General features: G+C 44.0%; 1 long non-coding RNA gene across 1 annotated transcript; it reads left to right on the forward strand.

Moving 5' to 3' along the window:
- Nucleotides 1–2,031: 2,031 nt before the first annotated feature.
- On the forward strand, nt 2,032–17,687 carry LOC132244780 (uncharacterized). Its single transcript, XR_009456536.1, has 2 exons — nt 2,032–3,510; nt 15,519–17,687. It is a non-coding gene; the product is annotated as an uncharacterized LOC132244780 (long non-coding RNA).
- The last annotated feature ends 240 nt before the right edge of the window (nt 17,688–17,927 follow it).

Genomic DNA, 17,927 nt, shown 5'->3' on the forward strand with positions numbered 1-17,927 from the left:
GGTCAGCGATGTAATAACATCAAAGAAAAACCCTAATGCACACAGGAGAAGCCATTCTAAATTACACTTTGCCCTGGGTGCATATTAGCCCATTTGAAGCAGGGTTAAAATGCAAATGAATACAAGCCATGGTTTGTAATAATCTGTCCTGTCTACAAAGGAAGCTTGCACAGGAACACCTTGGTATAATGCCGGCCACCCGTGGCTGAAGTCAGTGCTGAGAAGTCAATACCAAACCAAAGGAAAGAGCATCGGGTTCTTTATATAACTCACCAAGCTTGTAATGCTGTCTGGAAGAACATCTTGCCTGCTCCCTTTCTGGCCCAATAGGCCTAATCCCGCATCACCAAAATCAACGGAAACGTCACTCCTTGCCGCGGTGTGTTCGGAATTCACGCAAGATTTGGCCCCCTTCTTAACACTACTTTGAAGATAATGGGTTTTACTTTAGAGACTGACATGTCACAGCCAGGTGCTGTCAAAAGTCCTGTGGTCAGTTTGTTTCTATTGATCCCAGCTCCATTGGTGGCTTACGAGAGAAGTCATTAAGTACCGGTAATGATCGCGCACTAGAAGGATTACCTCTTAAAACCACGAGAATCAATGGAAAAAATCTTTCTACTAAAAGTTCCATTGATAACTTAAGGCAGAGAACAATACTACCAAGTGTTCAGAGTCTTAACACCCAACATTTGTCTTTTTAATTGCCCAGTGAATTAAAACTTCTGAAACTACTTAATTACTAGATTTACATTTCACAAAAGATTCGATTGTAATTATAGGTTGTGTGTGGGGGGGGGGAGGGCTTTAATTCTAATTGCAAATAATTGAATCCAAAACACATTTGAGCATTATATATTATATTTAGAACAAAGGTGTATGCTTTCAAGGCAAAGGTTGTTTTCTCAGCTTTTGGCAAGGGAAGGACGCCTAAGAAAACACACATTCTCTCTGCAGATGTTGCTTCAATGTAAAAATATTACTACAGGAAGAGCTACAGTATTTGATCAAAGATCAGTATGCCATTGTGCCAGGTACAGTACTTTTCAGTGATGAGACAGCAAGGGGTGGAAGGAGGACAAAGTAAACAGTGAAACAATGCTGATTAGCATTGTAAGCGGGATTTTCCATATGCATCCCTCTATACCCTCCAGCCCTTGTTTAAGTGGCTTGCAGCTCTCACAGCAGAGGTAATATTTAAGGAAAGATTTGAAAAGCCAGCAATGTAGTGGCTTTGTTACTTAATGACTTAATTCCTTTTTACTTAAATAATATTTTTACTTAACTACTCCCTTACGTGGGGGCAGCATTGGTGGTTGCTTGGAAGAAAGAGCAAAGCTTTTTAGCACCATTCACACACCACAGATCAGTTGCCTTGCTGACATGGTTTGACTCCTCACTTTGTATTTCAAAGGCCCAAATAGCTTGAAACAAAGCGTACCAGCCTAGGAGAAACATCGACACACAGTTGAAAACACAGCGCAGAAAACCCTAGGTTTCAAGGAGGGACTCTAATCCCGTCGTCTGTTTGAAATTCCTACAGAGAGGAAAACGCACACGGCTCTGGAGGCTGTAGACACAGGTACATTGCAGAGCTGCTTAGCAAATGATCAGGCTAGCCACAGGAAGGAAACATCCTGAGAAGGGCTCAGATGTCTAATGCTAAGAGAAGCAGAAAAGAGAATGACATTTCTATCTGTGCATGGGGGTACATGGTGTGGAAGGATGCCTTTGGCTCACCTCCCACCAGGAAAGCATGAAGTTCCTAATGCAGACAAAGCTCTTTGGGTAAATCCAGTATCTTTTATTAGACCAATTAAAATAGGTTTTTTTAGCTGAACTAATAAAAGATACCGGATTTAACCAAAGAACCTTGTCTACCTATGTCCTTAGACTAGCACGGCTACGACCTATGCACCTGGGCTAGAGCCAGACATTATACATAAACCAGTTTAAGTGATCAGAAACTGGTTTAAACCTCTGAAGTTCCTAATGGTATTTCACCCATTCTGGTGAGGAAAAATGTTAAGCTGTTCAGGATGACTTGAATGCAAAAGGCCCAGTCTGTCCATTACACTGCTATGAATAAGAGGAACTGCCGACTCCATATTTGTAACAACAGTAAAAAAAAAAAAAAATCCTAGGAAAAAACACCTCTTTTGCAGAAAAAGAAAAAAAACTTTTCAGACGTCCCCTTTTCCATCAATCAGGCAGCCCTGAAAAGGGCACAAGTACAACTGCTTTCCCTTGACCTATTTGTTTCACCTTTAGCAATACCACTGTTTTTGGAACAACTCAGCACAGACATGTACTGTGTAGGCAAGCGGTTCTCAGAAAATGGCAGGGGAAAGAAGGAAAGTTGGGGGAAGGGGAGTTGCAAAAAGGAAGGAGGGCCAGGGAGAAATCATAATAATGAGAAAAATGTCACATTAAAATTTCAGAAGAGCATCAGCAGCTGCCTCCGCCTGGAGGCTGAATGGATCCAGACAATAGCTAAGGAAGCATGTTACATCTTGTGAGCATTCCTGTGGTAGAGACAAGCCCGTACAGCCACAGGAAAATTCCACCTTCTTGCACATCTCACCTCCCAGGTCTCCAGTGCCTCTGACTGCGCTGTTTAAAAAAAGAAAAAGGAGAAGAAAAATGCAGGTGTTGCTAATGTGGCCTCAACCCTTTTGCCTTGTAATTAGTCTGGGTCCCTCGAGAAGGCTTAGAGTAGTTAGTGCTGCAGCCCCTTTTTGTCTGAGTCAAGGTTGGAGCATGGAGAGGTAAGCCAGCCTCCTGCCGGGATAGCACATTGCATCTCCATGTTGCTCCCATGAGTAATCCGTGCTTTTGTGAATGGTTTCATTGAGCCATAAGTGCGAGTAAGAACTAGATGCATGAGCAAAGGTTTGCTCACTCCCAGCTGCATCTCAGCCTATGGGTTTACGTAACAGGAGTCAGCAGGGGTGGAGAAGAGGAGCACATTTGCAAACATTTAGGACATCCACGGATGTTACAAGATAAAACTCTGCCTTCTTCTCAATTGCACAGCATGTTTGCTACCCTCTGCCTCCTGCCCAAGCTTCTCTGCTGTGTAAAATACGTGCGTTATAGTTCTGATGTTCTGTTCCCGAGCAAAGCACTCAGACATCACTTGGTCCTTAATGAAACTTCATTGTAGATGGGAGCTTTATCTCAGTACAGATTAAGAAGGGCTGAATCAGGGTCCCATTACACATACAGCACAGTGCTTATGCCTGTTCATCCTTTCCCAGTGATAACTGAAGAAAAATGGTAGACATCCATTAAGTATCATTTGGAGCTTCCTGCCTGGGGACATCCCATTAAAATATGCTGCAATTTGGCAGTGTTGCTTTCTAATAAAAACATAACTCCCTGCGTGTCAGGACAGTCTTGAAGGGACATACAAATCAGTGTCCTTAACAGTATTGTCTTCAAGGAAGGTAGAGAACAAGCGAGACCCAGACCCAAAGGTATCATCTGGAGATCACGGTGGGAGCACACGTGAGTAGCCGTGCAAAGCGTCTTCCCTCTCCCATGGGTAAAGAGAGTGCCTCAATCTCTAGAGCTGCATCAGTCCAGCATCTGTTCATCAGTGCTGATATGTTTGGGCAAATAAAGCCAGGAATTTGATTGAAACAGAGGAGAAATGGAGAGCGCCACTTTTCATTCTCACCGTTCTCTCTGCTGCTGAATTTGAAGCAGGTACTTTAGACTCCTGCCTGGAGGCCCAATTTTCAGGGAGGTGTGGTAGAGTGAAGCTGCACTATGGGGGATTTGGGTCCATTAGTATTGCAGTTATCTTTCTGTAGAGTAATTCTCTGATGTGCCGGGGCTCAGCATTGACCTTGCAGGGTGAATAGCAATAAACTTAAAGATTCTGCGGGAAGGTTTTTCAGGGCTCAGGGCTCCAGGGGATAGTTGCAGTCAAAGCCTTCAGACTGAATGCAGCTCCAGGAATGGAGAGAGTGGGTTTGGTATAGTCACTTCAAAATGATATGAAAATAAATAATTTATTTTAAACACAATTTATCTTTTACATGCTATTTCCACCAGAATAAAAGCCAGTGTTTGTCCAGGTAAAGAAGAGGCCACCTTTTATTTAATTGTGAAATTTTGCAGCCAAATTGTATTTTTAAATTTTGAGTAAAACAACAGAAAAATATCATAATGTGGCATCTATATCGTTTTATACATGCATCTCCTTTTCCAGGGTCTGCCAGAAACTGGGTGCGTTGAAAGCATCAAAAAGGGAACTTCTCCAAATATTTCAGCTTATGAAAGAAGAACAAAAAAAGGGCTCAAATTCAGTTCCAAAAACAGTCACATAGGAGTTCAGGGGATCTTTAGTTTCTCAAATAATTTTAAGATAGAGGGTCACATTATGCATCCTCTAGAAAATGAGAATGACCTTTTCTCATGGCTTCTCATGACCAAAGGGCATTAGATAATTATACACAGCACGTACAAATCAAAGTACGGTAAGTCAAGAAAGGCTAGATTTAGGAATAAAGTACATTAACTCTATACATACATGCTACATGTACAACATACATGTAAAATGTTCTATGCACATATGCATAAAAAGCTGGGTTTATTAATGTGCTAGCAACAGCTTAATGATATCCTATATGCTGGCTGATTGCAGCAGGGCTTTCCTTCCAAATGCCTGTATGGTGGGAATTTCAGGAACACAGTCTCTAGGAGAAATCTGGGGCAAAGTCTGGTTGCTAAGTGGGGAACTCATTTTTGCACATCATTTTTGCCCATTTCCTTGCAAACCTGGGGCTGGTTTCAACGAGGCAGATGAATGCAGAGAGCAAGCATAAAAAGGCTCAGTTCAGCAGACCTGGCTTTGTGCTGCTTCCTTCCAGCCCTCCCATGCTTCTTGCCAAGTTGACAAGAGTGAATTGGAGCTGGGATTTTTTTGCCTCCTGTTGCCTTCATGGAATTTGGGAATGTGATGCCAGCTGCCCATTCATTCCCGCGTGGAATGAATAATAGTTTATTTGCTCATAAACAAACCCCCTCTAATTTGTGGCGTGTACTACTCGTTTTCTCCAAGCCCCATGTAATCAAAGTATTTCTTGGGCCATCAATAGAGAGACAAGTACTCTAAGCACAGAATCATTGAAAGTGAGGGTGGGAAGGGATCTCAGGAGGTCACATCTAGTCCAACCCCCTGCTCCAAGCAGGACCAGACCCGACTACATCATCCCAGCCAAGGCTTTGTCTGGGTTTTAAAAGCCTCCAAGGATGGGGAATCCACAACCTCTCTGGGTAACCTGTTCCAGTACTTTAATACCTTCCTAGTGAGAGTTTTTTTCTTAATATCTAACCTTAGCTTCCCTGGCTGCAACTTGAACCCATTGATCCTTGTTCTGTCATCTGCCCCCATTGAGTACAGCCCAGCTCCATCCACTTAGCAACCGCCCTGCAGGGAGGTGAAGGCTGCCATCAAATCCCGCCTCGGTCTCCTCTTTTCCAGACTGAATAAGCCCAATTCCCTCAGCCTCTCCTCAAACGTCATGTCCCTCAGCCACTGAACAACTTTCGTTGCCTTCTGCTAGACTCTCTCTCTTTTCAGGACGTCATAGCTATGAGAGCAGGTTATCCAAGGAAGCCTTAAGTTCATGCTTATTGCTTGACATTTTTTTCCAAAAAAAATACACACAGTGGAAGCTTATAAAATGTTGGCTCGTTCTTATGTTGCTTCAGAACCAAGAGGCTGGTAAATCATCTCTGAATGGGATGCTTTATGCTTTTCTGCCTCTCTCATGTATTATGGGGGAATTAATAAGTAATGGGACCTGCAAGACGAAAAGCAGGGAGACCCACAGGGTGGGTGATGGAGAGGCGTAATTTAACAAGTCAGTGAAAGGGGGTGTTAAATCTCAGTTAAATTATGCTGGCATTCACCAAAAGCTATCCCTGCATTAAAATGCTTTTCATAAAATATTGAAATTCCTTTCTTCAGTGACAAATGGAAACTCTTGCAAGCCAAAAGAGTGGAAGGCATTGGACAGGAGCCCTGCGTTTTGCTGCATAAATAAGACAGAGGCGCATCTTTAAGGTGCTGTCTGATCAGGCATGAAAAGACTTTTCTGGGTGGATCCATCTCTAGGGCTGGCTCAGAAGAGAGTTATGCTATCTGTAGCTTAGTTGTACGACCAAATGTACTAGGTGGGACATAACGAAAGGAGTTTGAATCTAAGATGGCACTCCACAGGTGTTTCAAAAGACCTCTGCTATTTCAAACGAGGGGATGAAGTATATGGAAATATATAGTATCCATGGAGTCTGAAACTTCTTGGGCCTGATTGTCCTGTCAGGCATATCAGGGCGACCCTAATAGGGTAGCTACACAGCAGATGTAAATTAATATTGCTCTGATGCTGATCCCCACGCGCTGAAGATCCGGCCCAACAACATCCAATGCAGTTACTTTCCCATCCATTGGCATCGGTGAGCACAGACTCAAGCCCCTATTTACATATGTAATCACACAGCATGTATTATATGCCAAAAGATGTCTGGTGCCGAATGGCTGAGCAAAGAAACTCTCTCTCGGATGACATCATTTTAATAATTTTTTTATTTCTGTTAAAGCTCGTGGTAAAAAAGTAATCTCTCTCGCAAAGAATTGTTTTGCATTTTGAGACCTTAGGGAATTAGATGGGGCTAAGTAATTACCAAGATACTTCCATGAGGTGAATAGAAATGGACTAGATGGGCAGGAAGCTATATAATACATTAAGATAAGGAAACTAAAGTTAGAGGAATGACGAGACGAGATAGTCTAACCTTTACCCAGGCTGCAGCTCATTTTGAATTGATTTGAATATTTTTTTTAAAAAGATTGCATTTAAACCCATCAGCTCCAAAGTGCTGAGACACCTTTGTAAATCAACATTTCCCCTGACCCAACAGGGAAGAAACTTGCCTCGGCCCAGATCTTTTCAAATATTTATAGACGCAGTTTTCATTTTGACCCTTATTTGAATTTCACATTTGTTTTCAATAAAATTCAAACATCTCCATTGCTCACCAAATCCACTGAAATGCTTCGGGGGGTGCTGGGCAGGAACTAATATTGAGATAAGAATTGAAATTTGGAAGAATTGAAATTTTGGCACCTTATTAAGGATGAATTGAGACACAGAGGCAAACTGGAGTAAGTCAGCACAGGCCCATTCTGCTCCTGGATCCATCAGAGGCCAAATGATGTCCTGGCAGAGTGGGAGTTTGCAACAACGATGGCAGTCCAGGGGCGAATCTACCCGGTGGGAGTGGGAGTGGGTTAGTGGTGTGAGGGTGCAAGGAGAGGCTGAAGAGGGAGGAAAGAAAAGTGATACTTAGAAGAGGAAGGCTGATTTTGCAGATAAGCCATTTGGGGTCAGTGATTCCTTGCTGTCCTCCTGGCTGTGACCTCAGAAAGATACACTCTCTGAGCTCCACTTCCCCAGCTGTAAAATGGACACAGCAATATCATCTCTTTGTCCGTCACGTTAATTTAGGTGGTGAACTCTTCCAGGCTGAGCTAATATCCCCTGAGAGCATCTGCCTCAAAGGGACTCAGTCTGGACGGGGACTCCTGCTCAGGACTATGATACCAACAGTTAAAGGTTGCATTGTCCTGTTGGCTGCGGTTGCACTAGAAGAGGGCACAAAGGCCAGAATCTGATCTCAGTGCTGCTGGAGTAGAAGTGAAGCAACTCCAGAAGTGAAGCAACTCCTGCTTACATTCACCTATGGAACAGAGAGCAGAGCTGGTCTCCAGGAGAAGAGAGAACAAGAAAGCTTAAGGGTTATGGCACAGCTATTTGAAAAGTCATCGCCTATAGATATAAAGATAGTTCCATTCAGCAGTTCGCACAGGACTATATTACTAGTCGTCACATTTTTTCTCTATAAAAATAGAAGGAAGATTCTTTCTCCTTATTTGAAAGGACACAAAAGTTGTGCCCTGCAGGCAGAGGCAATGAAGGGACGATCCTTCATCTCCGCGTCAAAAATGCTGCAGTGGCTTTTTCTTGTTATTTTCCCTCAGAAAGGGCTGTGCAGGCAGAGGCTGGTTGAGATGGCAGCATGGATGTCATATAGCTTCCTTGAAGGGTACTTGTTCATCCACTGTGGATGGATGGGGAGTGATGGCAGACGTAAGAGGGGAGAGAGGCCCAACTCTTGCTGAGTTGACATATGGCTGCAAAGCTTACCAGCCATGCATCTCACAGCCCAACAGAGATGCCCCTGCTTCCGCCCATGTTATTTATGTCAACTGATCTCCAAACTGAAGAGACACAGTTGCTTTCGCTAACTCCTCCCAAACTGGAACCCCACCTCCCTCCATGGTCGGTGTTGTTTCGCTGTTATTTCTGTAATCATGAAGGGGGTGGAGGAAATGCAGTGGGAGATGCCCCAAAAGGGAACCGGAGAATTAAGGAGCATTATACATCTACCCTAATCAAAATGGGATCAGAGGAGGAGAAAGTTGAGGTATGGTGGGTTAGGATACATGGAGGTCGAGAAGAAAAGGACTGGGTGGTGGGGGTCTGCTACAGACCACCACACCAAGAGGAAAAGCTAGACTTTTTGTTCTTGAGGCAGCTCTCAGAGGCCGTACGGTCTAGGGATGTGGTGGTCATGGGGGACCTACACTACTCGGACATCTGCTGGGAGGAGCAGTCAGCCAAATCCAACCGTTCACATAGGTTCTTCACCTGCATGCAGGACCTTCACCTAATGCAGGAGGTACACGGTCCCACTAGGGGGAATGCCTTACTGGACTTGGTGTTGGCTACTGGGGAGGAAGCTGGTAGGGGAGCTGCGGATTCATGGTCACCTTGGGGACAGTGACCACCAATCAATCAAATTCACCGTACAGCATAGGGTGGGTAAGATAACTAGTAGGGTGGAAGTGCTTGACTTTAGGAAGGCTAACTTCATTGTGCTTAGGAGTCTAGTCAATGATGCACTGCAGGGGAAGAGTATTGGCGAGATGGCAGTCCAGGAAGGGTGGTTATTCCTAAAGGAAACGATCCTTTGGCCGCAGAGGGAGATGATCCCATTGCAAGGGAAAAGGGGGAAAGGAGCCAAAAAACTTCCTTGGCTAACCAGGGGAATCCAGGGGAGCCTAGGGGCAAAAAAGAAGGCATATAGGTGTTGGAAGCAGGGGGAAGCTATCAAGGAGCAGTATACCTACTTGGCCCGCACTTGCAGGGACGCAGTTTGAAAAGCCAAAGCAACTACACAGCTGAAGCTGGCAACACAAATTAAAGACAACACAAAGCCTTTTTTTAGGTATATAGGGACTAAAAGGAAGGCGCAGGGCAGCATAGGACCCCTACTGAACAAGAACGAGCAGATAGGGGAGACAAGGCTGAGCTATTCAACAAGTTTTTTCATAGATTTCATAGATTTCATAGACATTAGGGCTGGAAGGGACCTCAAAGATCATCAAGTCCAGGGGGAGTAAGTCAGCTAGAGTCAAAGGATCCCAGCAAGATCAGCATCCAAGCGTTGCTTGAATGAGTCCAGAGTAGGTGCCTGCACCACTTCTGGACGGAGTCTATTCCAGCTCTTGGGGGCTCGGACAATAAAGAATTTTTTTCTTATGTCCAGCCTAAAATGGTCTTGGAGTAGTTTATGACTGTTGATCCTTTTTTTTCCTTGGGGTGCTCTGGTGAACAGACCTTCTCCCAGATCCTGACGTACACCCCTTATGTACTTATAAGCAGCTACCAGGTCCCCCCTGAGCCTGTGCTTTTCCAGGCTGAAGAGTCCCATGGCTCTCAGCCTCTCTTCATAAGGCCTGTGCTCTTGCCCTCTGATCATGCATGTGACTCACCTTTTTGCCTCGGTGTTCTTGACCAGGGGTCAGCCCTTCCAGCCCTAAAGTCTATGAACAGGGGAACAAAGCTAACTGCACTTTATCGTGCATCAGTAGATGCATGACAAATAGATCCAAGAAGGTGATACTTCCCCTCCATGCGGCATTGGTCAGACTGCAGTTGGAGGACTGCATCCAGTTTTGGGTGCCGTACTTCAGGAAGGGTGTTGATAGACTCAAGAGGGTCCAGAGGAGGGACACTCATGTGGTTAGGGGCTTACAGGACAACCCCTACGAGGAGAGACTGAGGGACCAGGACCTCTTCAGCCCCTGCAAGAGAAGGCTGAGAGGTGATCTTGTGGCCACCCACACATTCATTAGGGGGACGCAGCAAGGGATCGGAGATGCCCTGTTCACCAGGGTGTCTCTCGGGGTAACAAGGAACAATGGTCACAAACTGAGAGACGGCAGATTTAGGCTAGACATCAGAAAAAACTTCTTCACGGTAAGGGTGGCCAAAATTTGGACTGGGCTTCCAAGAGAGGTGGTGCTCTCCTCTGCCCTGGGGGTCTTTAAGAGAAGGGTGGATAGGCATCTGACCCCAGCGCTCTTTCCTGCCTAGGCAGCGGGTCAGACTCGATGATCTGTTCAGGTCCCTTCCGACCCTATGAATAAATACCCATCAGAAGAAATAAAATCTAGTTTGGGATGGATTGGGGGTGAGCAAAAAAAAAAAAGGGCAGGGGAAGACACTTGCTGTTTCCCTGCAAGCCTTGACATCAGCTACAAAGTCACCCCCATGACCCGTTTCACCAGTGCGTCCTGGTTGTTCTGTGACTCAGCGCAGAATCAGGTAAACCCCAATGTACCAGGACCTGTATAGTGTTCGGTGTAAATCTCAGCCTGTCCTGAACCTATTAAAGACCCCCAGGGCAGGGGAGGGCACCACCCAGTCCTTTAAAGAACAGACACTTGTATCAGCATAGCCCCTACATGGGCCTAGGGAGCATCCCAATCCCACTTAGCCTCTATTTTGAGGACACCAAACTACTTTAAAGTGAGGCCCAGATACATCTCAGTCCCCTTGTATGAAGGACAGTTTCACAGACATGCGCAATTACAATCGTTCAAAGCTGCTGTGGAGGACAATGGATGTTCAGTCTCCTTCGCCCAGGTTTCAGAAGGTGTGTCTGAATATAAAGCTCTTCCGCTCGAGGGCACGAGGAAAGTTACGTGGATTTAATTTTAAAGCAAGTTATTTGTAAAGGGAGATCATCTATTATTGAAGGTGAAATGCCAGGAGGAGAGCATTAAATGGCATCAGAGATTTTAATTCTTTGTAAGTTCTGCAGTTTCATTACTTTCCACATTGAATATTTATGCAGTAATATGGCATTAGTGGCTGTGTCTGCCTGTAGTTTTTCCTTAGGAGTGCAGGGCATTTGAAAAAGAGCTCTCCTCTTGTTAAGGACTGAACCTTGAAATATTTTGGCTCTAATTGACTATACAGGCCTTAACATAGCATCTAAAATTGTCTCTCACTCCTGGCGTTCTTTACATGCAGATCAACGGGGCTTGTGCTGGCAAGTCTGGAAATGAAGGCTCTTGAAATCAAGAAAATCAGCCCCCGTGGTTCTTAAGCTGACCCTGTTAGCTAAGGAAATGCAACACGCGCTGGGGAAAGTGCTCTCAGAGTGAGAGCCTGGCTCTTCAGCACAAGCTGTAGATGCTCAGGCTTTTACCTCTGATGGTCCGCGGCGTCAAACAAGATGTGCTGCATTGCGCCTTTCTGAACCTGGTTCTCATTGCAAACCTTGCTTGTTGGCCAGATGCCAGCAGAGAAGTCAGTGAGCCTTGATTCAACAAAGCTCTTAGCCGTGTATTTATCTTTACCCGCATCCTGATGTGCTTTGCTGAATGCAAAGTGCCGGAAGTTAAGTACTTCGTCGGAGCCTTGTGGAATTAGTGTCCACGTGTATTCAGCACTCAGGCTTCATGGTGCTTCCTGGTGAGCCTCCCAGCCCTTCAATGAGCAGCCCCCGCATCCAAGGGGAGGCTCCTCTGCTTTCCAAGACCAGTTGACTGCCCAAGAGTCAGTCGCTAGATTGGGGCCATGGAGAGTAACCAGGGTGGCTGCACAGCTGGGGGTGGTGGATGGGATGAGTGCACAGGGCTGGATGTGAGGAAGCAAAGTGTTGATGGATGGGTTTGTTTGCAAAGATTTCTATGGCTCCAAGCACCATCACAGGAATGTAACACTCAGTAAAGAAATCGGATTTTTTCTTCCCCTTTTGGCTTTTAATGTCTGTTGGCTACCATTAAGCCCCGCAGAGCTCCCTGCCATCTACATGGAAAACAATGCCATGTACCTGGAAAGAGCTAAAGCTCCTCTGTTATTTATACTCCTGTTGATCTCCATGTCTCCCCTGCTTAATTACAGCCTGTAATGCAGATCAAAACTCAGCCAAATCTTCATCAGGTCTTTAGGAACAGAATAAGCCTTTGATTAAAAATAAATTAGAGGGCTTTTTTATTTTTATTAAACAGGCTCTTCTATGGAGGGAACAGAAATGTGATTGTAACTCCCGCTTACATTTTTTTCTTGAGTTTGGTTTATCGCTCATATGAGCCCAGTACATGATCTTACAAGTTGCTATTATGGCACTTATCAACACTCTCAGTGATTTTCGTGTTGGGAAGGTTTGGGAGGCTGGGACTAGAGCAGAAATCCTCTGGTAAACTGCTTATTGAAATTAACTGTCTTTCCAAGAAATAATAATAATAATAATAATAAAAAGCTCTCAAAGATTCAAGATAACATTTCTGTCCCGCAGAGATAGTTTCTTACTCCTGCATCAGAAAGTAGTGTCTGCCACTTGATTTTTACAGTCCAATAGAGAGCAAATTTGCTTGGTGTTTGCATGACAAGTGAGGCTGAAATTTAGGAGCTTTATGACAGATTTTTACTGGGTGATTCCACTTTTATTGCACCAGTATTTTTCTAAGTTGATGTAACAATTGCCTATTGTTCCAGCCTCATTTTTCATGGGGGCAAACCTGAATGAATTAGCAACTTTATACTGTGTCTGTCACAAAGAGAGACATTCCCCATACTCTAGAGAATAAAATTTATTGTATCATCAACAGAATCTTGCAAAAAAAATTTAAGAGTGTCATTCTTTTCCCTAGTGAAAGAGACTTGCAGTCACAGGAACATAAAAATAATAAAGGGAAAAGCTAATTAAAAAAAAAAAAAGACTACCACCCCCTTGACAAGTGTACATCTTCCCATTTCAACCATGCTGACAACTTGAACGTGTGCGGTTCTGATGCTGCTTCTAGTTATAACAGCAAGAAAGCCAGAGCAACGGCACTGAAATCAGCCTGGTAAAACTGGCCTGAGATCAGGATTAGGTCCTGTGTGCTTGTTATGCCTGTACTAGGTGTAGTACCGAGGTTGCATTCTGCTTTACTTTTGTCCAAAAAAATTAAAATGCCGTAGGGAGCACTCTCACCCCACCAGAGAGACTTTGTGTCATTATTTTTAATTTAGCGGTGGATGAACAGGCCAGGTTTCCCTGCAACCACCGCAAAAGGGGATGTGGTATCCTCCAAACTCCAAATACCAACAGCTTTTCCCCAGTGATATGAGTTTTTGATTTACCTTGGATCACGCGTATGTAACCTCCAGTGACAGCTGTCAGCAAGCTTTGGGTTTGTGCACGCGTGTGTTTTTGAAAGGGGTTTATAATTAAAGCTGTAAGAAAACACAGATTGAGGAAAGAGGTTTCCATTAGGGTTGGGTGTTTCCTGCCTTCCTCTTGTGTTTTCTTTTTCTTTTCTTTTTTTTTAAATTTTAAGTCCCTTCTCCTTTCATGCTGTGTCTGGGCAGGACCCACATGTCTGGAATGCACCTGAAAGCAGCCTTATCTGAGGAACCCATCGTTAAATGGCAGGTGGTGGAGAGCACTTCATTTTTTCTTTCTTTTCCCTTCTTTCCCTCACTGTCCCCTGCCTCCACCCCACCACCGCAGGCTATAAATTTCTGAACCTCAATCAGGAAGCTCCTCCTGGCTCTCGCACCTGGAATCTCTCTCTCCAAGTCACTGCTCCAAAGAAAGGATAAGAAAAAGAGTTGGGGGGCAGAGAGGGAGGGAAGGGGGCGAGACTAAAGAGCTACACTGTGGGCGCATCTACACGTGCACTGTTACTGTGCAGTAACTTGGGTAACTGCACAGTAACTGAAAATTACAGGCGTGCCTTGACACGTGTACACCTGTACTGCACAGTAACTATGGTGACTTATGCCAACTCGGGAGTAAATTTGCTACTTCCATAATGCCGGTAGCAAATTTAGACTTCCCTTTAGAGCGAAAGGTAGTTACTGCATAGTAAGGCACATGTAGATGCCTTAGTGCACAGTAACCCTTTTTGTGCGGACTGACTTGGGGCTAAGCGTACTCCCAAGTCAGTGCACACACGGTGTTACTGCGCTGTAATGCCTACATGTGCAGAGGCCTGTGTAAAAACCACTTACTGCGCATTAAGTTACTGTGCAGTAAATGGTTTTGATTTAGGAACCAAAGAATGTCTTGAAGTAGCTGAGAGCAAGGTACCTCACCAGGTCAGACACCTATCTGCTTCTTCAGATACCAAAATACTTGTGTCAGTCTGGACCATCATCCACAAAGGCCCCAATCCCAGATCATGATCTGCCTACTGTACCAGTCTGATTGCAGCAATCTCCCCCAAGCTCAGCTGATCTGGCCCCTGACAGATCCCTATTACATAAGGGAGTAGCACAGAGCTGTTCTGTAGGCGCGTCTACATGAGATGCTGCACAAAAGCTCATTGCTACCGCGCAGTAGTGTTGCTGGGCACTAACTGTGCAGCGACGGTATTGCTCTCAGTAGTAACGAGCTACTGAACAGTAGCTCGTTGCTACTGCTCAGTCGCATCAGAAAAAAACAAAAAAACCATGCAGTGACGGTACAGTGCAGTAACACCAATTACTGTGCAGTTATTTAATACTTATCTAAGTACATATATGAGTACTAAATGACTGCGTGTAACAACTGCGCAGTCCGCCGCCCATGTAGATGAGGCCTGTATGTCCTAGAATTGGAGGAGACTCCTTGTGTATGCCTCCTTTGCTCGATCCCAACCTAAGGTCTAACCCACTATTATTTTTTCTTGCGTAGAAACCCCAGGAAACATAGCACATGTGTAATAAAGAGCTGAAAATTCTGGTTTAATTAAAGGGAAGATTTTTTTTTTCACTTGAAGACTTCTTTGGGGCTCCAGGGAGTGTCTGAACTGAATTCTCACCTGAAAAACTTCAATCATTTTCTGAACCAAAGCCTCAAAGAGCACAGGAGCAGCTTTCATCAATCAAAGGCATGGGATGTCAAAGGGTTCCTGAGGAGAAATCATTCAGCAGCAGTTAGGAAAGTCAGCTAAATATTATCAGACATTATGTTGTTAATTTTTAAGTTGTTATGATTCAAAATGATTCAAAATGCCGAAAGAGGTGATTCTAATACGTTAAAGGGCGGAAGGCAGCCACGCTCTTCGTCTGATTCAGCCTGCGTCTACTTTTTTGTGCTTACATTTTGGCAGCCCGGGGTCTGGCCCAGTTTTATTTTCTCTTTAAAGTTTAAATAAAATGGTATCTAATTTACAGGGAGAAGATTAAGAAGTAAACCTCCCCCCTACACGTACGCCTTTCATCTGCCGGGACTTCCTTGTCTCTCTTGCTCTGGAGAAGTGAAAGGAGAAAGGATGCAGTGACAGTAATTGCATAGCTGGGCAAATGTGAACCTAAACCAGGGGGAAGGCCTGAGTCTGAAACCACTTTCATTAATCCATCTCCATGGACTTCAGCAGTTACCTCTGATTTACACTGGTGGAAGTGAGGAGGGAATCAGTCCCTTAGTGACAGATGCCCAGTCCTTTAAAGAACAGACACTTGGACCAGCATAGCCCCTACAGCTGTTTCTTTATGCTTTGCTCTCACTTCAAGTGGAACAAAAGAAACAAAACCAGCTAGAGAAGATGCTTCCTTTTTCCATTGCAAATGTTTCTGTCCAGTGGCTTCTCCCTCTCTGTGCTGAGAGGGCTCCATGCCTCTCTGCTCCGAGTCACTAGGCATGCAGGTCTGAAGGAGCTCACAAAGCCGGCTCTGCTGCGGATATGTGATGCATGTTGCTTCACTCATGAAAAATCACCAAGAAAAATTCACAGCATCTGCACTCCTGTAACACCTTTCATCCACTGCGCTCACAGTACCAGGCAGGCATTCATCTTCATTCACCAAGGCCCCGTGTGGTAAATATAGCCACACTGCACATTGGAGGGCATAAATCACGTGCCCGGAGGATGCTCAAGTCCTTACTTTCAGTTCTAACCACAAAAGCACTCCCTTGCAAAAGGAAGGCTCTAGAGAACTACTAATGCATGGCAAATCTTCTATATTTCATGGAACCACATCCTTAGGCCAGGCAATGTGATGAATATATTCACAGTTCTATTACTGTTATGACGATGATGTGTTAGCAGCAACATTTAAATATTAAAGATGGGCCAAAGTTTGGATCCAGATGTAGAGTATGGTCCGTGCAGTCTGGGAGTCAAGTCTGGGGTAAAACAGCCCCCATAACTTTGGTATACAGCAACTGCAGTGGTGTAAGGGGGATGTTGTAGCTGTGATGATCCAGACATTATATGAGAGGCAAGGATTTCTTAGCGTAGTATCTTTTATTGGACCAACTATGTTAGTTTTGCACAGGCTTAAGAAGATGTCACTGTGTTATCTGGCAAGTACATAGTTGGTCCAATAAAATACATCACCCCATGAAATCCCTGCCTCTAGCATCAAGCAATTGGAAAATTCTGATCCAGGTTCAAATGTTAAACCTCCTCTCCATCCCCAAGTCAGGGCTTTTTTTTCAATCCCATCTTTGGCCTGAAATTGTTATTGCAGCTTCTAATATAACTTTGATCAATGTACACTGGAAAAATCTATTTCATTCATCTCACACCAAAGAACTCGCATAGAATTGAAATTGTTCGTAAGAGCAGACACGCACAAGGAGGAGAAGTTTCAAAAGAGCTCGGCTCCCAGTAAGGGACCAAATTAATTGATCAGATTATTCAAGGGAACTCGGGAAGATTGGTGCGTATCCGATACTGAACGGTTTGGATAATTCTAGCTGTGAGCATTACCGTGCCGGTTGTGGGATACATGGCACTCCTGAAAAATCTTGACTTTGTATAGGATCAGGGTTCTTGTAGAAATCTGGCCCCGATTATATGGAGGCCGACAACGTGAAGATTTCATCTTGAGCTCTTCTGGAAATCCCAGCTTTAGGCATTTTGATTTGGTCTGCAGAGCATCCTAACTTCCAGGAAAAGAAGGTAAAGTTAGGGTTGATGTCACTTTTAGACCAGTGCAATTCATTAACTAACTAGGGGATTTTTAGTTTAGTTTTGTTTTTCGGCTAGGAAGAAATTGGATTCTGGAGACTTAGATGAATAGACTAGTTAGTTGATCACTGTGATGAAATTAGAACTTGACGGACCTGCTCATCACTAGAAAATAAAGATTTGGTCAATATTGATTCTATTTATTTCTTATGGTGCAGTGAATCAGGCCTGGATGCATTTTTTGACTAGAATTACTTCAAGTGAAAAGTGTACTTTTGGTGGCTCCAAAAGATTTCATGAATTCATTTTAATTTCATTAAATTGCTCAGTCCAACAGCAAAAACAGAACAGAAACCTGGAAAAATTGTCTGAAGTTCAAAGTATCTCAACATGGTTTAAATAAATTATTTCATGTTTTGATTGAAAATTACTTGTTTTTAATTTGAAACATTATTTGTTTTTCAGTTCAGGAGTTACAAAAAGGTTTGAAATTGAAACAAGACGTTTAGCTTTGAATCCAATGAAATGCTTCAATCCTACATTTTAGGAGTTTTCACACTTCAGAAATTTTGTGGGGAGGAGGGGGTTGAAATTTTGTTTCCTATTGACCCAATGTGACTTTTTTTTAAGTTCCAATGAACTAAAAAAGTCAGTTATTGGCAGATAA

Source organism: Alligator mississippiensis, chromosome 14 (genome assembly GCF_030867095.1).
Source record: "Alligator mississippiensis isolate rAllMis1 chromosome 14, rAllMis1, whole genome shotgun sequence".
Taxonomy (NCBI): domain Eukaryota; kingdom Metazoa; phylum Chordata; order Crocodylia; family Alligatoridae; genus Alligator; species Alligator mississippiensis.